At 40.6% G+C, this 24,142-nt stretch overlaps 1 protein-coding gene across 1 annotated transcript in view; it reads left to right on the forward strand.

Moving 5' to 3' along the window:
* The window catches only part of LOC138755801 (tubulin beta-6 chain-like), a 69,528-nt gene that overhangs the window by 11,409 nt on the left and 33,977 nt on the right, over positions 1–24,142 (forward strand). The gene's annotated exons all lie outside the window — the stretch shown is intronic.

Below are 24,142 nucleotides of genomic sequence, written 5' to 3' on the forward strand. Positions count from 1 at the left end.
GAAGTCCTCGTCTGTGAGCAAGAACCGTATATCCTCAGGCAACTGCTCCAGGAAGATCTGCTCGAAGAGCAGGCAAGACTTGTGGCCCTCAGTTAACGCGAGCATCTCGCTCATTAGGGTGGACTGGGGGCCCTGTCCCCCAATCATTCAATATGCAGCAATTGGGCGGTGCACTCATGCCGGTAAGCCTGAAAATCCAGGTAGCTCTTTGTCAGCTCCATATTTGCCTTTCTCCGGAGTGGGTGAAATTGGTGGTGATGTGGTGAAGCTGGAACTGAGCCTCAGCCTGTTCAAACCATTTGTGTGGTTGCGACACCCATAACGTCAGAATCCTAAGAGAGACTGTGTGGATGGTCACTGACTCCGCTTGATCCATCATCTTTGGGTCCAACTACCATTTGGACCTGTAGGGGTCACCAATGTAGCATATGTGCTACGATGAGTATGGAAGAGACACACACACAAGGAGTCAAAATCAAAAACTGCTTTATTACACTGGCAGCTCTGTTTAAATGGGCCCCTGTCGCTGATATCAGGGCCCAGAGTCATTGGATTGCTGACCTTAGGTTGGCTGGTATTCTCGCCAGAGTTCCTCATCTGCCCACAGTGTGGATGTCACCTGGGACGATGGCCGGTGTTACCCCCAGGTCTGCGCGATCACTGCGTTAGTCGGCCATATTGTGGGCTGGTTCGCATATCCGTGCATGAGCCACTACAAAGTAAAGAAATACAAAAGAAAAAAAAACTTCCTATTCCACCAACCCCCAACAAGAAAACCACAACAGTAGTACTTCACTTTCTGATACTTTTAAACATATAAACATTTATAGAGATCTATAAGAGAAAGCAAATGTTTGAGATTCATTTAAATTTTAATACCAATAGTTTATAAATATGGGCTACATATTTTATAAAATGTATGATATTTATCTCTTAAATTATAAGTAATTTTCTCAAGTGGAATACAACCCCAAACTTCTGCATGCCATCTATCCATACCCAAATCAGTATCCAACTTCCAAGTTATTGCAAAACATTTTCTAGGTATTGCCAATGCAATTTGAACAAATTTTACTTGATACATATTCAGTTTTAATCCCTCTAATATCTCCCAGTAAAAAATAACTTTGGATCCTGAGGGAATCTAACTCCAGTTATGCGTTCTAATAAATTACCCTTTTCAAGCAAAAAAGGTTTAATTGTGGAACACTGCCAAATTGAATGCAAAAAAAGTACTGTTACGGGCCCAGAGGACCCCAAAACCCAGCAGCAATAGAAATTCACCAAGACATTTGGTTATTTAAACAAAAGTTATTTTTAATTTTCTTTAAACATAAAAACAGGATCAAATTTTAACTTATTACTGTGAACTTAACCTAACTTAACCCCTTTCTAATTCTAAGCGCACATGTATGTAATGTGTTTATATTGAGGAAAGTTATCTGATTCACAGTCCAATCTCACTTCTCAGGCAATTCTTATACTGTGCACAGAATTTAACATTTATGAATTTTCACCAAGCTCTGGTGCTTAAAGGTAATTTTTACTCCTCAGGAACATTTTTGTTGGTTTCAGAGAGATTCATTGCTCGTTGGACACACACAAACTGATTTACTTCCATCAGTCACTTCAGTGTCTTGCCAAAGAAACCTGCCCCAACAGGGTTTTCCAGATGATAACCTTTTCTTCCAGGTCACCTCCGAGTTCCTCTTGTTTCCCTCATTTCAGGTGAAACACTCTAGCCAGCCATTTCCTCTTGTAAGGACCACAAGGGTTTTCAACAGGCTGAACTCAGAACTCACAACCAGTCTTCAAAATGGGATTTTAAATAAGCCTGCCAGTTTGTCATGTTCCAGTCTCAAAAACCACAGCAGAACTTGAACTGAATTCTCTCTCTTTTCAGAGAAAACCATATTTGATCTTTTCTCTCTCTCTGCTTGCAAAAACGACATAACCTTCTTGCAGGGCTCCAGACCCAGTCTTTAAAAGATCTTATCAGCCTCTGAGTGTGGACTGTTTCATTTGCACCTGCTTTTGAAGTTCCTTAGCAAAACCTTTCCAAAATAGTTTTTATCATTTTTGCAAAGGCACTCGGTGCCTCAATGTCTCTCTTTCAGCAAAGCTCTTGCATTTTAAATGAGATTTGTTTTGTGAATGTTTATGTATGTTTGTGGTGACCTACACTAAACCACCCCCCCCCACAATCTATCTCTTTTAAAAAACATTAATATATAAAATAAAAAATATATATAACCTGTCACAGTACCAACTTCTTGTCCACATCCAAAACAAATCTGAATAAGTATAATTCATATTATGTAACTTTTTTGGTGTTAAATATAACTGATAAATAAAATTAGATTGAACTAACTGATACCTCACATTTATTGTACTTTTCATATTCTGTCTACATATCTGAACCTATTTGCATATTTAAATCTACTTCCCATTTATATCTTGATTTATGAACTCCTTTTTATACATCTCTGAAATAAATTTATTTACATCTCTAGTTCATAATAATAATTCTACTTCTGTCTCTGCTGGTAATACTAAATTTTGACCAAAAAATCTCTTAATTTGATCATGAAAAAAATCTGTATTTCCAATGTCTTTAACTTTTCCTTCATTCTACTAAAAGTAATAAATTTCCTGGCTTAATCTTTAATTTTCTTAATACCATAATCTTGCTATTTAAAAAATATATATATTTTACATTGAAAATTGAATGTCTATTTTTAAATAAAGATGTTCTTCCAGACAAACCTCTTCCACCAATCTCTTTATCAATTTTATTCCAAAATTCAACTAAATGTTTCAGCATTGGGCATTTCTTTATTTGCTATTAACAATCTTCAATTTTCCCCCGCAACCGCGTCTGCCTATCCCGCATCGGACTTGTCAGCCACCAACGAGCCTGCAGCTGACGTGGACATTTACCCCTCCATAAATCTTCGTCCGCAAAGTCAAGCCAAGAGATTAACAATCTTACTTTCCATTTATAAATAAAATATTGTGGATCTGTTTCTCCTCTTTTATCAAGTTCTATATTTACCTATGCTGGAACATTAAATTATAGATTACATTAATTGGAATCGATTAAAATAAGCATTTTGTTTGAGGAAAAACATTAATCTTAACAAAATTTACTCTACCCATCAAAGTAATAGGTAACATTCCATTTTTTTCAAATCCTTTAATTTCCTTTAATAGCGATAAATAATTTAGGTTTCATTGGATCTCTCTTTTTTCGGAATTACTGTAATAATTACAATTAAGGGGGATTTCGGCAGAGAATGCATCTTCATAGTATAATTAAAAGATCTTTAAATTTCTTATAAAATTCTACAGGAAATTCATCTCCTCCTGGCAATTTGTTATTTTGCATTGAACTACTACATTCAAAACTTTCTATCATTCAGACAAGGTAAAGTAATTTGAGATAAATTATTTTCATCATGTACTGATCTAAATGTTAAAATTCAGAATAAAATTCCGTAAACGCATCACTTATTTTTTGTGGTTTATATGTAATAACCCCTGAAGATTTTTTAAACTATTAATCACTCTAGATGTCTGATCTGCTTTCAATTGCCATGCTAAAACTTTATAAGCTCTTTCTCCTAGTTCATAATGTCTCTGGTTCTTTGAATTAGCTTTTCTGTTCTATATGTCTGAATCATGTTATATTGAAGTTTTTTTTTTATTAATTAATTGTTTTTTTTTTTCAGAAGATTTATTTTGTAAATCTTTTTCTAATTTACCTGTGTCCTGTGTAAAGGTGTAAACCATATAACCATTTACGGAGCGGAAACAGGCCATGTTGGCCTTTCGAGTCCGCACCGGTTCACTGATTTTGTCCGCCCTCTTCAGGCATTGGTGATTTTAAGTGTAGTGTATCTTTGAGAATTTTAACATCTATCCATAGGTACTCTGTACTTTGGATGTGAAATCTCATATTAAAATGTTCAAAAACATTGGTTGTGTGGGAGAAGCCAGTGAGTGGCCGTGGACAATTACTTCTCAAACTGGAGGCCTGTGACTAGTGGTGTGCTGCAGGGATCGGTGCTGGGACCAGCGTAGCTTGTCATCTAGATCCACAATCTGGACAACAATGTGGTGATTGGATCAGCAAGTTTGCAGACAATACTTAGATCAGAAGCATTGTGTTTTTTTTCAATTTAGTTAAATTTGTGCCTGTCTCTTTAAGAGAACTATTGTTTGTTGTGTTACAATAGTGACTACAATGTACTATGTCGTAATATCCACCCAGACTAACGACTTGCTTATTATTCAACCATATATGAAGGAAGCGAGAGCATGAGAAAATTTTCTTTGAATTCTTTTGCATGTCTTTAAATACTTTTATGCATCTCTTTAAAATTTGTATTTTCTTTAATCTAGTAGCTCTAAGCATTTGTATTATTAAACAGTAAATGCTTTGTTATTCATCATTATGAAAGTCTTAATGTGAAGCTATGCAAAATTTTTATCAACAAATTAAAGCTACATAAAGTAACAGCCACAGAGTTTGATTTGTTGGATTAAAGAGATCAAAATTCAGAATATTGTAGCTCTCACTTTTAGAAGACGAATTAGGGGATATGGGGAGAAGGCAGGTAGGTGGAGTTAGGTCATAAATTAGATCAGCCATGGTCGTATTGAATGGCGGAGCAGGCTCGATGGGCCATTTTTGGCCTACTCCTGTTCCTACTTCCTATGTTCCTATGAATATATTAGAATATATAATAGAGTAAGGAAAGTGTTGCCTATATCTTGTTCTAATGGATTTATCTCTTTTATATATTTCCTTTTTAATTTTAGCTGAGTTACTTATTATTTGTCCTCTTATTGATTTTATTGGCTTGAATCTGCCGCGTCTCTGCGCTGGACCACTCACTTCTGGTGACGTACCCGCCAGTTTCCGGAAGTGATATCACCGCGGGGCGGTACGTAGAAGTGGAGGGTGACTTAGCCCACACGTGTCGCTATGCACGGGCTCCTTGGCAGTGAAGGGGAGCCCACGCCATCGTGGACTGGCTGCATATTGCGGCAATTTGGCAAATTTACTCACGTGGTCTCACGGCCTGCTCACCACCCCCCCCCCCAGAATCACTGCCACACTCTGAGCGGTCTGACTTGTAGTCTTTGGGCAGTCTACCTCTATGTCTGACCCAGGGGTCCAGGGCTGGCAGTTCAGAGTCCAGATGGGTGACTTTGAGGAGGTCAACTGTGAATCTATCCTGTCAGCTGCCAAAGTCCAATGTGAAAACCATGCCGCTCCTCACAGTACTTTGAAAGGGCCTTCAAACGGGCATTGTAGGGGGTCCCTTGCTGTCCTTTGCTTACAAAACAAAGTGGGTGGACTGCAAATCCACTGGGACATAGCCGGGTGGCGAGCTGTGTCTGGACAGTGGCGGAGGGGGAGCTTGTCTGTTCTCTCACTCTGTGCAAGACGTCTAATGTGCTGGTCTGTGGGCCAAGGGTGTTGAAGTGTAGATCCCCTGGGATAGAGAGCGGTGAGCCGTACACCATCTCCGCAGATGATGCTGGCGGATCCTGAGCAGTACCCATGGGAGCTCGTCTATCCAGTTCAGACTGATCAGTCGAGCTTTCAGCACAGCCTTCAGGTGGCAGTGGAACTGTTCAACCAGTCCATTTGACTGGGGATGGTAGGCTATAGTATGGTGGACCTGGCTGCCACAGAGTTTTGCCAGGTTGGAGGAAGTGAACTGTGCCCCTCTGTCCGATGTAATATCTGTCTGGACCCCCAACGTCATGACCCAAGGAAAGCCCGGGCACATGACTATGTGTCACGTGCAGCTATGGGTACTGCCTCTGGGCAGTGGGTGAATCTGTCAATAGTTGTGAACAGGTACCTCATGCCTTGGCTCACTGGGAGGGAGCCAACAACGTCAACGTGGACATGTTCGAACTTGCATTGCGCTGGCTTGAATGTCTGTGGGGGGCTTTAATGTGTCGCTGCACCTTGGCCTGTTGGCACTGTACACAGGTTCAAGCCCACAGGGTGCATTCTCAATGGAGTCCATGCCACATGAACTTATCTGAGAGCAGGTGGACTGTGGACCTCATGGAGGGGCATGATAAACCATGTATCTGGTCAAAAACTTGCTGTCGCCAGGTTGCAGGTAGGATCGGCCTTGGGGACCCGGTGGAGATGTTGCACAACAGGGCTGGTTCTCCTGGTGTGGGGCAGATGTCTCTGATCTTCAGGCTGGAGATGGCCATCTTGTACACTTGGACATTTGCGTCTCCCCTCTTTGGTGAGCTGGGCGATGTCGAGCCTTCCACAGGTTGCGGCGACAGTGGACAGTCCGCACGTCAGCTACTATGTTGGCTTTGCTGGCGATATGGTGGATATCAGTGATGAATTCCGATATGTAGGAGAGGTGCTGCTGTTGCCTGGCCGACCACAGATCCAAGACCTTGCTCAGTGTGTAGGTCTGTGTAGGTGGTGAGCACTCTTCCCTCTGGCATGTAGCGGAAGTGCCGTATCACCAGGTACAAGGCCAGCAGTTCATGGTCAAATGCTCTGTATTTGAGCTCTGGTTTTGGAGGTGCTTACTGAAGAAGAAGAGGAAGAGGGGTCACCAGTGCTCATCAACCCATTGTTTTAGCACCATGCGCGCCCCTCTGAAGTATCCATTGTGAGCGCCAGCGGGGAGGTAGGGTCTGGGTGGGCCAGTACTGTGGCCTTTGCCAGTGCTGCCTTTGTGGCATGGAAAGCCTCCGGCATACATTGCAGCATCTTGTTGCCGAGTTTGACGAGGCCGAACGGGCTGCATGAGGGTGGCTGCTCCCAGGAGGAAGCAATGGTAGAAGTTGGCCATCCCCAGGAACTACTGTAGCCCCTTGGTTGTGCTCAGCTTAGGAAAATTCTGAATGGCCTCCACCTTGTCAGGTAGTGGCTTGGCGCTCTCTAGGGTGATGCGGTGCCCGAGGAAGTCTATTGTTTGTTTGCAGGTCGAATGGCACTTGGCTGGGTTCACCATGAGCCCAAACTGCTGCAGCCTGTCAAACAGGTGGGTGAGGTGAATCCTGTGGGTGCTGGCGTCGGGGCTGGTGATGAGGTTATCATCTAAATAAATGAAGATGAAGTCGAGGAATAGGCCCTTGAACAGGAAACAGTCTGTGTGCCCTTCCGCCAGGGCCAACCATCTCGTGCATTAGCTCGGAGGGGTTTCTGTCACCCAGGCCCTGCATGTTGAGGATTCTAATGGCACTCTAGAAGGGTGTCAAGGAGGAAACATCAAAACTGTTCGTACTTGCACTCCATTGGTGCGTTTTCTATGAAGGAGCTTACTTTTGCAGCTGTGGCAGTGTCCAGGCACTGACAACGTGCCAGAACTTGGTGTACTCTAAAACAATTTCCCTGATGTGGAACTGTGACCCAGCCATCTGTAGCTAGTTCCTGGGCTGGTTTTCCCATAAGGGCTGTAGATGCACGCCCACCACGTTGTTTGCTGGCGCTGCTGTGGATGTAGCTGGTTTCTGCATCCTGCTGCGTTCGATACTCGTTCTAAAAACCCTGGAGCAGATGCTGCGGCAGCACTACGGAGTAAGGACACGTCCATACACTATGAGGGTGAACCAAAGGGTGAGTTTATTGGTTTGAATCCGCCGCGTCTCTGTGCTGGCCCGTCCACTTTCAGTGACGTACCCACCGGTTTCCAGAAGTGATGACACAGCGTTGTGGTGTCACTCTCCAGCCGGTGGGGCACTACACAGAATTGGAGGGTGGCTTAGCCCGCACATATCACTAGGTGCCGGCTCCATCTCGGCAGTGAAGGGGAGCCCGCGCCATCGTGGATCAGCCGCAGGTTGCAGCGATTCGGCCCATTTACTTGCACGGTCACTGTCATCTACACTATCATCGCCCAAGTTATTCGTGAGGGCTTCAGAACTTGAGGCCCAGGCTCCAACTGTAAGGTAGGCCGCTCTTCCTCGTTTTTTTTTAGTATCTTACAATTCTCTTCTCTCTTGCTGCTTTCTTTCCTCCAATTGCTATATCCAACAGCTTCCAGTAGGTTCCAGAGGATTTTAATATATTTTAAATTAAAATCAATTTTTAATTCGGGCTTTATATTTTAATCCCCTGGGAGAGTTGTAAGTCCACCTCCTTCCCCTACTCCATTTCTCCCCTCCCCCCCACCCCCAAGATTATGGAAATTTGAGCAAAATTGTATACCAGCATAATGCACTTTTGCTTTAAAATCTCCAGCTGATTCTGTCTGGATTACATTTGCATTTGGCAAAAAAAGCCCGAAATTCCAGGCCAATAAATCTAAATGTTAACTTTATGAATACTATTTATGCAACTTTCCCTTGCTATTTATTTCAATTTGAGTTCATGTATTATTCACTTATTCTTATAGCTGTTGCCCAGGACAGTCTGAAATCATTACCCCCGTTTTCATCAGGGAAAAAGAATTATATTTGGCCTTTGCTTGAAAATTGAGAACAAAACTCCATTTAACCTTGGAAAGCTTTGTTTTGGTGGTTTATTTATTTGCTAATCTTGTCGGTATTTCCCCTTAATGTTGACAGTTTATTTGTTTGTCATGTTATTCTAACTAACACATTTTGCGTGCGCACATCTCATTGCATTTGTGCACAGGATCTATAAAAAATTATCCATATTTGATTATCCTGACTACAAAGACTTTGCTTCCTGAATAGTTTTGAATGTATTTTGTGGACGTTGGGCTGCTGATCACGAAAATCACCTTCAAACTTTTGTTACACATACTGTTTTTTAGATAGAACCTATTTTTGTGATTTCCTGTCATAGTTTAAGTCCACCACACAAAGCCATAGAGTGCAATATCTCATTGAAAATTCATTTTCTGCTTCTTCCCTGCTTTATTGCTGCAAGTGGGGAAGAACATCATGAAGATTTCACCAGGATATTGTGAACATGGAAAAGTGTTACAAGAGCAAATGGAATTATCATTGCTGGCCAACTATTGTTGGACACTGACGCGAGAGGCATCAGATGCAGAGGACAAATGAAAATTAGTGGCAAAACATTTTTTAGGTCAGTTGAACTAATACAATGTGCCAGCACATGCTTAATTCAATAAAAGTTAATTTAATGATTCTCCAACTTCCTACATGATACAACAAATCTGAAATAATTGTGTTCAGCTTGAAGTTGTCTTGTCAACCTTTTGAAAAAAAAATTGTTGTCTAGTGTTATTGCCCTGGTAAAGACGGTGAGGCCATATTTGGTGTATTGTGTCCAGTTTTGGTTAAAGTGCTGCAGGAAGGAGGATGCCAAGCTAAAGATAGAGACAAGATTTACAAGGATGTTGCCAGGACTTGAGGCCCTGAGTTTTTCAGGAGGTGGAGTAGTCTAGGGCTTTATCCCTGGGAGCGCAAGAAGATGAGGGTGATCTCACAGAGGTGTACAAAATAATGAGAGGAATAGATGAGGTGAACACAGTCTTTTACCCAGAGCAAGCGAATCAGTAACCAGAGGGGAGCGATACTTAGGGGTATAAAATGGGAGGAGCTGGTTGAAGCAGGTACTATTGCAACATTTAAGGAAAAAAATGTACGTATACAGGCATACCCCGCTTTATGAATACTCGAATTAGAAAAATTCACTTTTACGAAGAAAGCAGTGTTTGCTTTACGAAAGGATTTGAATGAGTTTTTGTTTTTTATGAAAATAGCCTCCAATTATAGTGTCTGGGTCTTCACTTTATGCCATTCCGGCATATGGGCCAAATGGCGGGATATGGGCCAAATGCAGGCTGGGTGGACATTTTGGTTGCTATAGGCAAGTTGGACTGAAGGGCCTGCCTGTATCCATGCCGTACGACTTTACAGAAAACCTTCAGATTTTTGGGTTTTTTTAAAAAAGTTGTGGCTTTTTCATGTATTAAGCCCAATTTATAGATACCATACTTTCCTCCCATTCTAGGTTGGACTGTTTCCAAATTCTTCCTGTTGCTGCAGTCTTCTCTAGTCCACCAGTATTTGAGTTCTTTAATTTGTATGGACTTGCAGCCCTGATTTTTGTTTGTCATTGTACGATTGCCAACTGTGCCTTCAGATGCCAAGGTGCCATCTAGAATTCTTTACTTGAACTTCCCTATCTACTTTGATCGCCTCCTTTTAAAAAGCAATCTTTGAGCATGCTGTTAGTCACTGCGTTTGAGAACCCTTTGTTCAGATTCCAGTGCTTTTGTTCTTCCAGTATTTTTGTTGCACCGGTTGTGACAAGCTGGGAGCAGTGTCCACATAAACAAGAAAAATGCGTCATCTATTTGTTACACGCTGAATCTAGTCGTTTTGTCTTCTTATCATATTAATTCTCATTTTAGGGGATGGATGTCGTAGGCAAGCTCTCTCTGATATATTCCATGTATGGTTCCCAAATTTGTTCAAACATTGTAGCTTTATTTTTTAAATTATATGATATTTTTTCCAATGAAGTACATTTCCATGTACCATTGCTGTATACTCATGCTCTCTTCCATTTTCCAAGTTGACATTATACATTTTTTTGCTACTGCTAGGGCTATCATAATGAATTTTTTTTGTGCTTTATCCAATTTGAGGCCTAATTCTCTACTTCTTAAGTTACTTAAAAGAAATATCTCCGTTTTTTTTGGTATGTTATTTTTTGTAATTTTATTTAGTATCTGATTTAATTCTTCCCAGAAATTTCATACATGCCCAAGTTGCATGTAATGTTGTTCCAATTTCCTTCTTACAGTGAAAACATCTATCTGATAATGTTAAATTATACTGTATCAATTATACTGTAACCAATTATACTGTATCATGCGTAATCTTGTGTTTATTTTATTCTTCATAGATCCAGAACATGACTTTTCCCATACTTCATTTTTAATCTTTATGTTTAGATCCTTTTCCCACTTCTGCTTAGGTTTATAGTTTACATGTACATGTTGATCATAAATCTTTTAATTATTCGTATTCAAAAATGCTTCCTTCAGATAATCTCAAGCTGTTTCCCAATTTATCCTTTAAATAAGCTTTCAACTGATGATATGCAAACATTGTACCATGAGTTATTCCATATTTGTACTTCAACTGTTCAAATGTTAATAAATTATTTCCCAAAAAAACAATTTTCTATTCTTTTGATTCCTTTTCTCTCTCATTCTCTAAAGGAAAGGTTGTCTATTGTGAAAGGGATTAGCAGATTTTGCATCAATAGTAATTTTGGTATGTGATCATTTGTTTTTTTTCCTTTCTAAGTGGATCTTCTTCCTCCATGTATTAAGTAAATGATGCAGTACTGGTGAGTTTTTATATTGCACCAGCTTTTCATCCCACTTATAAAGTATATGTTCTGGTACCTTCTCCCCTATTTTATCTAGTTCTATCTTAGTCCAGTCTGGTTTTTCCCTTGTCTGGTAAAAATCTGATAAATATCTTAATTGTGCGGCTCTATAATAATTTCTAAAATTTGGTAACTGCAAACCACCTTGATTATACCTCTCTGCTAATTTATCTAAAGCTACCCTTGGATTCCTCCCTTTCCACAAGAATTTCCTTATTATTCTCTTTAGTTCCTTAAAGAATTTTTCTGTTAAAGGAATTGGTAACATTTTAAATAAGTATTGTATCTTTGGGAACATGTTCATTTTAATGCAGTTTACCCTCCCTATCAATGTTAGCGGTAATTCTTTCCATTGTTCTAAGTCTTCCTGCAATTTCTTTATTAGTGGTTGATAATTTAGTTTGTACAAGTGGCTTAAGTTATTATCTAACCTGATCCCTAGGTATTGGATTGCTTGTGTTTGCCATTTAAATGGTGATTCTTTTTTAAATTTTGTATAGTCTGCGTTACTCATTGGCATCACTTCACTTGTATTTGCGTTGACCTTGTACCCCAATATTTCTCCATATTCCTTCAATTTCTTATGTAGTTCTTTTATTGCTATCTCTGGTTCTATTAGGTATACTATGATGTCATCTGCAAATAAACTGATTTTATACTCTGTCTCCTTTATTTTTATCCCTTTTATTTTATTTTATATTCTTATCAGCTCTGCCAATGGTTCTATTGCTAAGGTGAACAATGAGGGGGATAATAGACATCCCTGCCTAGTTGATCTACTTAATTTGAATTGGTTTGATACATAACCCTCTACTACCACCTTTGCCAACAGTCCATTATATAATGCTTTAATCCAATTAATATATTTTTCTGGGAGATTGAACTTCTGTAATGCTTTAAATAAGTAATTCCACTCTACTCTGTCAAAGGATTTTTCTGCATCTAGAGCAACAGCCACTGTTGGTTTCTTATTTCCTTGAACTGAGTGGATTAGATGAATAAGTTTGCAGACATTGTCCGCTGTTCATCTTTTCTTAATCCAGTTTGATCTTGTTTTACTACTTTAGGTACACAATCGGCCAATCTGCTTGCTAATAATTTAGCTATTATCTTATAGTCTGAATTAAGTAGAGATATTGGTCTATATGATGCTGGTGTTAATGGATCCTTCCCCATCTTTGGTATTACTGTAATTATTGCTGTCTTACATGAATCTGGCAAGTTTTGTGTTTCATCTATCTGGTTCATTACATTGGAACATAGGAAGTAGGAACAGGAGTAGGACAAAAATGGCCCATCGAGCCTGCTCCGCCATTCAATACGATCATGGCTGATCTCATTTATGACCTAACTCCACCTACCTGCCTTCTCCCCATATCCCCTAATTCCTCTATCATGTAAAAATTTATCTAACCAAATTTTAAATATGTTTAATGAGGCAGCCTCAACCACTTCCCTGGTTAGAGAATTCCAAACATTCATTACTCTCTGGGAAAAACTATTTTTCCTCATCCCTGTCCTAAATCTACTCCCCCGAATCTTGAGACTGTGTCCTCTTGTTTTAGTTTCCCCAGTCAGCTCAAAAAACCTTCCTACATCTATCCTATCCATACCCTTCATAATCCTATATGTTTCTATAAGATCTCCTCTCATTCTTCTGAACTCGAGCGAATACAATCCTAGATGATTTAATCTTTCATCATAAGTCAACCCCTTCATCCCAGGGATCAACCTAGTAAACCTCCTCTGGACCGTCTCCAAAGCCAGTATATCCTTCCTCAAATATGGAGACCAGAACTGGACTCAGAACTCCAGGTGCAGTCTCGCCAGTACCTTATACAGTTGCAACATTACCTCCCTACTTCTGAATTCAATTCCTCTAGCAATGAAGGCCAACATTCCATTTGCCTTCTTAATAACCTGCTGCACCTGTAAACCTCACTTTTTGCAATTCATGCACAAGGACTCCCAAGTCCCTCTGCACTACAGCATGCTGTAGTTTTTCACCCTTTAAATAATATTCAGCTCTTTTATTTTTCTTGCCAAAGTGGATAACCTCACACTTACTAACATTGTACTCCATCTGCCAGACCTTTGCCCATTCATCCAGCTTAACTATATCCTTCTGCAGACGCTCCACATCCTCATTACAATTTGCTCTTCCACTCAATTTGGTGTCATCCGCAAACTTGGCTACACCACATTTTGTCCCCTCCTCCAAGTCATCAATGTAAATGATGAACAGTTGTGGGCCTAACACTGACCCCTGTGGCACCCCACTTACCACTCTCTGCCAACCTGAAAAACTCCCATTTATCTCGACTCTCTGCCTCCTGTCAGACAACCAATTTTCAATCCAGGCCAATATACTTCCCCAGACTCCACTTTCCTGTAACTTACTGATAAGTCTCTTGTGCGGCACCTTATCAAACGCTTTCTGGAAATCCAAATATACAACATCAACCTGTTCCCCTCTATCCACCGCACCCATTATATCCTCAAAGAATCCTAACAAGTTTGTCATACAAGATCTTCCCTTCCTAAAACCATGCTGCGTCTGCCTGATAGAACCCTTACATTCCAAAAGTTTCACTATTTCATCTTTAATGGCGCTTCAAGCATTTTTCCAACTACAGACGTCAAGCTAATTGGCCGATAATTTCCAGTCTTCTGCCTACATCCCTTCTTAAAAAGTGGTGTTTTGCTGCCTTCCAGTCTGCTGGGACCTGCCCAGAATCCAAGGAATTTTGGTATATGACCATCAACTATAACTTCTGCCATTTCCTTCAGAACCCTTGGATGCATATCATCAGGACCAGGTGATTTGTCTGGCTTTAGTCCCATTAGTTTCTCCATCACTACTTCCTTTGTAACAACTATTTTATCAAGGGCCTCCCCAACATTCGCTTCCTTAACTCCGCACTTGGGCATGCTGGACGTGTCTTCCACCGTGAAGACTGACACAAAATATTTGTTCAATGCCTTGGCCATTTCCTCATTTTTTTGCTACCAGTTTTCCTTTTTCATCCTCCAAGGGTCCTATGTTAACTTTTGCTTTCTGTTTTTATATTTTGTGCCAATTTACTTTCATAATCCTTTTTCCCATTTCTTATTACTTGCTTTGTCACCCCTTGTCTCTTAAAGTTTTCCCAATCTTCCAGTTACCCACTGCTCTTTGCAGCTTTGTACACCTGCACCTTCAATTTTATACACTCCTTTATTTCCTTTGTTAACCACGGTTGATTTTTCCCTCCCTTGCTGCCCTTTTTCCTGACCGGAATATATTTTTGTTGAGCATTACAAAATATTTATTTGAAAATCTTCCACTGTTCCTCAACTGTTTCATCAATGAGCCTGTGCTCCCAGTCCACTCTGCCCAATTCCTCCCTCATCCTATGGTAGTCACCCCTGTTTAAGCATAATATATGAGTTTTAGATCTAACTATTTCCCCTTCCATCTGAATGAGAAATTCAATCATACTATGATCGCTATTTCCCAGATGGTCTCTGACTATTACATCATTTACTCTACCTATCTCATTGCACAACACGAGATCCAGGAGAGCATTTTCTCTTGTGGTTTCCTTAACATGCTGCTCAAGAAAGCTATCGCGGATGTATTCTATGAAGTCCTCTTCCATACTCCCACGACCAACTTGATTTTCCCAATCTATGTGGAAGTTAAAGTCCCCCATGACGACTGCCGTATCATTATTACATGCCTCACTTATCTCTCTATTTATTTCCTGTGCCACTAAACTATTGTTATTTGGTGGGCGATAGATAACACCCACCAATAATTTTTTCCATTTGTTATTCTTTATCTCTACCCAAATGGACTCAACATTATGCTCGTTAAATCTTATATCATCCCTCACTACTGCCTGGAGCTCCTCTTTGATTAAGAGTGCAACTCCACCTCCCTTACCATCCTGTCTATCTCTTTGCACCACCGGATACCCTTGAAAGTTTAATTCCCATTTAGGGTCACTTTGTAGCCATGTTTCCGTGATGGCTACCAAATCATAGGCATGGGTACCGATTTGCACCTCAAGTTCACTAACCTTATTTCTAATACTGCGGGCATTCAGATAAAGTGCCCTTCTGCTCTTTGTCCTTTTAACATCTAGTAACTTCTGTAACCTTTTCTTTTGATTTTTCTGCCCACTAATTTTCTTTGTAATTTTCTTAAGACTATCATTGACCCGAAAACTCACTGCACCATCTGATTTTTTACTTTCTCCTCCCAACATTACTTTTCCTATTTTACTTTTCCTGGCCATTTATTTATCTTCCCTACCCTTTTCCCTATCACTCAGGTTCCCATACCCCTGCCAAATTAGTTTAAACCTTGCCCCAATGCTGTACCAAACATACTTGCCAAAATGTTGACACCTTTTGGATTTAGGTGCAACCCGTCCCTCTTGTAAAGATCATGCCTTCCCCAAAAGAGATCCCAATGATCCAAGAAGCCAAATCCTTGCCCTGTACACCAGCACCTCAGCCACACGTTCATTTTCCTGATCCATACATTCTTTTCATCACTTGCATTTGGAACAGGTAGTAATCCCGAGATCACCACCCTAGCGTTCCTGTCTTTCAGCTTTCGTCCCAGCTCACTGTAATCCCCTTTCATTACCTCCTCCCTTTTCTTGTCAATGTCGTTTGTACCCACATGTACCAAGACATCAGGCTGCTCTCCCTCTCCTCTCAGAATATTTTGGACCCGATTTGTGATATCTCGTACCCTTGCACCAGGGAGGCAGCACACCATGCGGGTATACTTATCTGGCTCACAGTACCTCCTGTCTGTACCCCTGACAATGGAATCCCCAATAACTACTGCATTTCTCCTTTTCCTTTTCTTTTGCACCACTCTGCCAGGCTCATTGCCATTGACCTGGTGCCCGTGGCCATCTTCTGTCCGGTCATCTCCCTCAACAGAATCCAACACAACATAACTGTTGCTGAGTGGGATAGTCACTGGTGTGCTCTCCATTTTTCTCGCTTTTTTCTTTCCCCCCCGACGGTTTCCCACTTACCTGACATGGGTTCTGGAGTATTTATCCCCCTGAAAGTTGAGTCGATTAACTCCTCACTCTCCCTTACAAGCCACAGGTCATCAATCTGCAACTTCATATCCCTAATTCGCTCCCTTAGTAACTGCATCTCGGTCCACCTGGTGCAGATGTGGCCATTTGGGAGGATGGAGGTCACCCATTGTTCCCACATCTGACACCCAGTACAGAGCATTAACCCTATTGGCATGACTCTGAATACGAAGGCAAATAACTCAGCTTACCTTTTCTCCTTGCCTGCTTTCGCTGAAGCCTGATAAGCCAAAGCCAGGAAGTCTCACTCCTTCACTCCTTCACTGCTCCACTCACTCACTGAGCCACTCCTCACTGGCCACTCCCTCCCCTTTCACTCCTTTTATTGGCCCCTTTACCAAATAACCCTGTCACTTTCAGCAAGCTCCTCCTCCTCTGACTCACTTTCAGCAAGCTCCTCCTCCTCTGATTCACAGCCCGACTCTCTCCAAGCTCCTCCTCCAACTCCCAGCCAAACCAAGTAGGCCTCCATCTATATGTTCTTGGTGGGAGGTCCTCCAGTTCTATTGCTAATAATAGGGGTGAATTTTCTGATAGTAGTCTAGCTTTATACTCAGATTTCATAACTCTCCCTTGAAAATGGGCTGACAACAAAAACATATCAATCCTTGAGTAAGTTTTGTGCCTACTCAAATAATATGAAAATTCCTTCTCTTTTGGGTGTTGCCTCCTCCATATATCCATAAGTTTCATTTCCTGCATTGATTTAACCATAAATTTGGCTACTTTATTCTTTTTACTTGTCTTTTGTCCAGTTTTATCCAACATTGGGTCCAAATTAAGGTTAAAATCCCCTCCTATCAATGTATTTCCTTGTGTGTCCGCAATTTTTTTTTTTTTTTTTTTTTTTTTAAATAATGATCATGCAAATTATATTTTATTTTTTCCATATAAATTCAAAATCTCAATTCCTTATGCCAACGAGCTATATTAACTTCTACATTATCTTTCCAAGTAATCGCAATACATTTCTGTGCTACTGCCATTGCTAAACGAACAAAAGCTATCTGAAACGTATCCAACTCCAAACCAGTCAACAATACAGTATAACCCAACAAAAAAATTTCTGGGTCTAATGGGAACAGAATTCCATACCTTTAAATACCTATTGTTCATCGAAAAAGGAATAACCCTATTTCTTTTTTTTTTTTTTTTTTTTAATAATGATCATGCAAATTATATTTTATTTTTTCCATATAAATTCAAAATCTCAATTCCTTATGCCAACGAGCTATATTAACTTCTACATTATCTTTCCAAGTAATCGCAATACATTTCTGTGCTACTGCCATTGCTAAACGAACAAAAGCTATCTGAAACGTATCCAACTCCAAACCAGTCAACAATACAGTATAACCCAACAAAAAAATTTCTGGGTCTAATGGGAACAGAATTCCATACCTTTAAATACCTATTGTTCATCGAAAAAGGAATAACCCTATTTCTTTTTTTTTTTTTTTTTAATAATGATCATGCAAATTATATTTTATTTTTTCCATATAAATTCAAAATCTCAATTCCTTATGCCAACGAGCTATATTAACTTCTACATTATCTTTCCAAGTAATCGCAATACATTTCTGTGCTACTGCCATTGCTAAACGAACAAAAGCTATCTGAAACGTATCCAACTCCAAACCAGTCAACAATACAGTATAACCCAACAAAAAAATTTCTGGGTCTAATGGGAACAGAATTCCATACCTTTAAATACCTATTGTTCATCGAAAAAGGAATAACCCTTTTTTTTTTTTTTTTTTTTTTATTTTTTTTAATTTTTTTTATTTTTCACACCATAAATCACATTAGCCATGATATACACTATTTCTTTTCACACATATACAGTGACTTTTTCTCCCCCCCCCCCTTTCCTCCCAAACCACCCCCCCACCCCCCCCTCTCATCCATTTTAGGTATACAATCTAGGTTGCATTAAGCCAGTCAGACAATGTTGTCATTCAACAAAATTACACCAGAAATTCTACTGAGTCCATTCTTTTCTTTCCTTCTCCTTCCATCAACTTAGGTAATGTTTGTCCCCGGTAGGTTTTCGCTATTGTATTTAATGTAAGGCTCCTATACTTGTTCGAATATTTCAATGTTATTTCTTAACCAATATGTTATTTTTTCTAATGGAATACATTTATTCATTTAAATTTGGTAGTTTCTTCCTTTTAATTTGGTTATGTATTCCATTAATATTTAAAGACATATAGTTCAGCGTAGCCCTTTTATATTTTGTTTATCTTCTCTTTCCGTTTTTCCATCATTACCTTTCCTCCTTTTCCATTTCTGTTTTCTTATTTTCAACTCTTTATAAGACAACATTCCTACAACATCTAACATTTTCCTTATTCTCCTATTTCTATCTTATTTATCCCCAATCTCCCCTTCACCTCCTGAGTTGTCCTTTATCCCTTGTCGGACAACCACATCTCCCCTCTCCATTTGGATTTGCGAATCCACTCGCAAGCGTCAACTGATTTTGCAGTGACCGCTATTTCCCCCCACCCCGCCTCCCCCAGAAAAGATTTCACTTTTCATATGTCACAAAGGTCCCTCTTTTAATTCCCTCCTTATTCTCTCTATTCCATTACCTTCCCTTATTAATTCTTGTCTATACTATCCATATTTTCCTCTAAGTACAGATACATTCATGTATGCTCATTGTCTCTATTCACTCTTATACCTCTTTACCTGCATACATATCAATCGTGATCATTTTTACTCTCATTACCCGTCTTCATCCCTCAGTCTATTTTTGTCTTTACCCACATACATATCAGTCGTGATCATTTTAACTCTCATTACCCGTCTTCCTCCCTCAGTCTATTTTTGTAATTGTTCTGCAAATTTTCGTGCTTCTTCTGGATCCGCGAATAGTCTGTTTTGTTGTCCTGGAATAAATATTTTCAATACCGCTGGATGCTTTAGTATAAATTTATACCCTTTCTTCCATAAAATCGCCTTTGCTGTATTGAACTCTTTTCTCTTCTTTAGGAGTTCAAAACTTATATCTGGATAAATGAAGATTTTTTGCCCTTTATACTCCAGTGGTTTGTTGCCCTCTCTTACTTTTTCCATTGTCTTCTCCAGTACCTTTTCTCTTGTAGTATATCTTAGGAATTTTACTACAATAGATCTTGGTTTTTGTTGTGGTTGTGGTTTAGAGGCCAATACTCTATGTGCCCTTTCTATTTCCATTTCTTGCTGTAGTTCTGGACATCCTAGGGTCTTAGGGATCCACTCTTTTATAAACTCCCTCATATTCTTGCCTTCTTCATCTTCCTTAAGGCCCACTATCTTTATGTTATTTCTTCTGTTATGGTTTTCCATTGTATCTATTTTTTGAGCTAGTAGTTCTTGTGTCTCTTTAGTTTTTTTATTAGATTTCTCCAATTTCTTTTTTAAGTCTTCTACCTCCATTTCTGCTGCTACTGCCCGCTCTTCCATCTTGTCCATTTTTTTTCCCATTTCTGTTAAGGTCATCTCCATTTTAATTATTTTCTCCTCTGTGTTGTTTATTCTTTTTCTTAAATCCTTAAATTCCTGTGTTTGCCATTCTTTAAATGATTCCATGTATCCTCTAATAAGAGCAAGTATATCCTTTACCTTGCCTCTCTTTTCTTCTTCTATTTCACCATACTCTTCCTCTTCTTCTTCCTCTGGGTTGACCATCTGTTGTTTCTTTGGTGCCCTTTCCTCCTCTTCTATCTTGTTTCTATTGTCTTCTGTGGTCTCTTCTTGCTGCAGGTGTTCTGCAGCTGTCGTTGCCGGCTGTGGAGATCGACTCCCCAGCTGGTCCCCCCTCCCGTCGGTGTGTTTTTTTTCATTCGCATCGCGCATGCGCGAAACTTCGCGCATGCGCGGTTGCGCACTTTTGTTCGGCTCTGCGAGCCATTTTTGTAGTCCATTATTTACCGACCTGAGGGAGCGGGTTTCTCTCTCCGCAGCGGGCCTCTTCGGACAGGTAAGGCCTTCACCTTTTTCCTCCTTTGTCTTCTCTTCCTCTCTTCTTACCGTTGCTTTCGACTTTTCTTTTTTTGTCGCCATCTTCTTTCCACCTTTATACTCACTTTTCTGTAACTTTTATTTCTGTGCCTTTGTGTTTTCTCTTGTTTTTCCCGACTTTTCTGGAGAGGGCTGGAGTTCACCGTCCGGCCACTACTCCATCACGTGACTCCTCTCCGTGTGTCCGCAATTTTCAAAGAAATATCCTACATAAACTTTTGATCCTCCTCGTTAAGCACATATATATATTGAGCAAATTCCAAAATTCTGAATATATCTGATACCTCCCTACCGGATCTATTATTTCCTCCTCTATTTTGATTGGTACATTTTTGTTAACTAGTATGGCTACACCTCTAGCTTTTGAATTATAGGATGCTGCCGTTACGTGTCCTATCCAGTCTCTCTTTAATTTGTTATGTTCCGCTTCATTTAGATGTGTTTCCTGCACAAATGCTGTATCTATATTTTCCTTCTTCAATAAATTTAGTAGCCTCTTTCTTTTAATTTGGTTATGTATTCCATTAATGTTTATAGTCATATAGTTCAACATGGCCATCTTGTATCTTGCATACACCTCTTTTCCACCTCTTCGCCACCTCAAACTCCTTTTCCCAATTTTCACCTCTTAGTTTTCTCTTATTACACTTAATGAACGACAACACATTTAAAACATAAAGTATCCCCACAGTTCCCACATCCACTAATACCTTAATCCCAAAAGTTCCCCCCTCTCTGAGTTGCCCCATATCCCTTGCCGGGCAACCACAACTCCCTTTTTCATTTGGATTGCTATCTTGTTCGCAGCGTCAACTGATTTTGCAGTGATGGTTATTGCCCCTCTACCCAGCCCTCTCCAGAAAACACTTTTTTAACACATATATCAAAGCTCACTCTCTTTCCCTCTATGAGGATCTTGGTCTTCTTCTTCCTCTTCTTCTGTGTCTGTATCTGTGTTTGTGTCTTCTTCTCTTCTTTGTGTCTGTGTCTCCTGTTTTTCCTGATGAGCTGCTTGTATCTCTTTGTCGGGCCTCTTCTTGCTGGGCCTCTTCTTGCTGGTCCTCCCCTCCTGGGCTGCTCGTCTGTTGTGCTTCCCGACGTTGATCTTCTTGTTGGTCATCCTTCCGTCTATCTCCCTCATCTGTTTCATCACTCCCTCTTCTGCTGAATTCCTTGTCCTCCAGCTGAGTCTGGTGTCGGGCATCCCTCAGCTGTTGGTTCTGTGACAGCCCACTCCTCTGCTGAGCCCCCCTCCCACCGGTGCCCTCTTTCTCCTTTGATTGCGCACTGCACACTTTTGTTTGGCTCCAAGAGCCATTTTTGTAGTGCTCCGGCTGGTGGGTCGTGACTCCGCAGGGCTGGCACTGACCTCAAGGGTCAGGCGCTCCTCACCACCTTCGTGTTCCTGTTCCTTCGTGCAGGTAAGGCCTTCTTCTATCTTCTCCGGTGACTTTTCACCTTTTTTTTCCAGTTGCTTTTACTTTCTCCTTCTTGGGACCCTTCTTCTTTCTCCTCTCTGCATCTTTATCTTCGATTTCTTATATTTTATTTTTGTTATGCTTTGCTTTTTCCTAACTTATTTCCTATTTTCCTGGAGAGGGCTGGTTTTCCCAACCGTTCACTACTCCATCACGTGACTCCTCCATGAGTTCCTTCTTTTAAGCTACTCTCCCCTCCCATTTTCTTCCTTTTGCTCGACCCCACCCACTTTCATCTCTCTCCCTTTCTTGTTTCATCCTATTCCACCCACATACTGGATTCCACCCCTCACCGCCAAGTCCATCTTGTCTCATTGTACAACTAATGTCACCACTTGTCGGATTCCAGCACTGACCCCCTTTGTCTCCATTTTTCACCTCCCCCCACCCACTCTGGTTCATCTTCCTCTAACTGGCCCATTTGTTTTTCTTTCTTCTCTCTCTGTCTGGCACCTGCCAATCAACTGCCTGTGACCATCATTCTTTCCCCCCCCCTTCCTGGTTCACCAATCCCCTACTTGCCTCTATCTTCTCTCTGGATTGTCACCTTGTCATGGTGGAGAAGCTTGTGTGGACTTGAGATCCTGAGAGTGATGCCCCCTGGAACTATGCTCCTGGTAGGGTCATCCATGTCGAGGGTGAGGTCCCTGACAAAGAACAATCCAACCAAGACCTTAACAGTGGAACAGGCGGAAGAAGTTACTTTGAAACTCAACAGCTGTGAAGGCGGACGAAGGCTCCAACAAATCCATCATCTCCAGTCATCGTGGTTTCCATGTCATTGGAATTAGTTGATTGATTTGTGAAGTGTTGTATGCTTCTTGGAGTGCAACATTATGTACACGTTAAACAAATGTGTGCACAGGCGACCGCTCTGTGGAAAATTGGAATGAAGTCCATCATCCTCGACCTGGAGGGACAGCCACGGCCAACTTGCCCCTGTCCAACTCCTTCCACCATCTCCTTCTCCCCTCTGTTCTGTCTTGATGGAGGGTTGTGGTCCATTTTTCTCCCACAGATGTTGCTCAACCTGCCAATTTCTTCCAGCAGGTTATCTTTTTGCTCTTTATTCTTGTGTGACTCTTATCCACAAGCCAATTTTGTATTCAGTTGGCCAGTGTACTCTGGATCCCATGTGATCCAACCTTTTGGATCAGTCATCTGTGTGGGACCTTGTCAAGGGTCTTTATAAAGACCAGGGACTGTTCACATTAATCATCTAAGACTTGCATATTCATTAAACAATATTTATTTATTTGTTTGTGTATGTGAATACTGTCCTGCATATGTATTTTTTGTCTGTATGTATGTTATGTCTGGTAGTATGTCTGCATGTTTTGCAATGAGGACCAGTGAACACTATTTCATCAGGCTGTATTTGTGCAATCAGATAATAATAAACTTGACTTGATGTAGAAATGTTGATTGCCCTGCCCTCATCAATCCTCTTATTTATCTCGTCAAGAAAAATCTCAATCAAATTCACAAGATATAATTTCCCACATACAAAGCCATGCTGACTATCACTAGTCAGTCCTTGCTGGTAAATCTTTTCTCTCAGAACCCTTCACAGTAATAGGGAAAGATAGGCAGTCAATGGGGTAAAATTGCAAGCATAGTTTAAGGATTTAATTTGGGGTACTTTGGAAACAAAATTGAAAAGGGTGGTGAATACAGCACTGATGGTCTTGTATTTAAATGTGCACAGTATAAGAAATGAGGTTGATGATCTAGTAGCGCTGTTGGAAGTTGAGAGATATGACATTGTGGCCATCACTGAGTCATGGCTGAAAGAAGACCACAGCTGGCAACTAAATATCCATGGATACGTAGTGTATCAGAAGGACGGGAAGGTTCTGTTGGTTAAAAATCAAATTTTAAAAAATTTAGACATATAGCACTGTAGCAGGTCAATTCGGCCCACGAGTCTGCCCCACCCAATTTACACCCCATTAACCTACACCCTGGTACATTTTTGAAGGGTGGGAGGAAACTGGAGCCCTTGGAGAAAACCCACACAGCCACGGGGAGAAACTTCTTACAGACAACATGGGATTCGAACCCAAGTCTGGTCCCAATTGCTGGCTCTGTAAAGGGCGTTGCACTAACCACTACAGCAACTGTGCCGCCCATCTTTGGAGTGAGGAGACATTGGATCAGAAGATATAGAATTCCTGTGGGTTAAATTAAACTGCAAGGAT

The sequence above is a fragment of the Narcine bancroftii genome, chromosome 2 (assembly GCF_036971445.1).
Source record: "Narcine bancroftii isolate sNarBan1 chromosome 2, sNarBan1.hap1, whole genome shotgun sequence".
Classification (NCBI taxonomy): Eukaryota; Metazoa; Chordata; class Chondrichthyes; order Torpediniformes; family Narcinidae; genus Narcine; species Narcine bancroftii.